Consider the following 878-nt stretch of genomic DNA (forward strand, 5'->3'; position numbering starts at 1 on the left):
ATAATGTTTCTATCCTTACAAATCACATTTCACATGGTATAAACAGTGAAACTGTGTACACACGAGTATTTATTATAAAAAGGGATATGCAAACATAACAACTGAACAATAATCTAACACAAAAGTGAATCACGCTGATTGATGAGTGTCAGATCTGAAGCAAGATTAGTATTTTAATTGTATTCATTGACTTTTAAAGATATATTAAATCGTACATGGGAAAGGGTATGCTCGTTAAGTCTTCTTAATTTGCTGTAATTAATTCTGCGATGGTCCTAGTGGGAATAGCAGATGGAAAGGAAAACGATATGTGCTTTACACATGTTTATTACTGCTATAACACAAAGACAACATTATGCCAGATTATTCTTATCCTTCTTACAAAACAAATCGAACGAAAATAATTAATTTATTCCTGAGGTCACAGATTGTCCGAAAATGTTTATAAACAATTGAATATTCTTTTTTGTTTCGTGTCGAAAACCAAAAAGAACAGTTATTTGTAAAACATTTCAATTACTTCTAATTATATCTCTCATAGAGTTCAGTGCATCATTTTATTTTCCTTGGAAAATATACACAAAGTGTTCACATATTTATTATAATTCTCTCAGGGACAGAGAAGTTTTTTCTTGTCTCTATCACATTTTTTTTTCAGTTCAAAGGTATTCATACGCCTGTACATAAATCAATTGAAAGGTGTAATTATCCATTTAAAGAGAAATGACATCTAGTAATATTATTGATTAAATGGAAATCTTACCTTACCTTCATATCACATTGCTGCTTTTGACTTTGAAACAAGAATCTTAAGTCTGAATTCTGATCAGAAAAATCAAACATTTGAAATTCATTAAAATTTGGGCAATTTTGAAGAA

The sequence above is a fragment of the Penaeus monodon genome, chromosome 29 (genome assembly GCF_015228065.2).
Source record: "Penaeus monodon isolate SGIC_2016 chromosome 29, NSTDA_Pmon_1, whole genome shotgun sequence".
Taxonomy (NCBI): Eukaryota; Metazoa; Arthropoda; class Malacostraca; order Decapoda; family Penaeidae; genus Penaeus; species Penaeus monodon.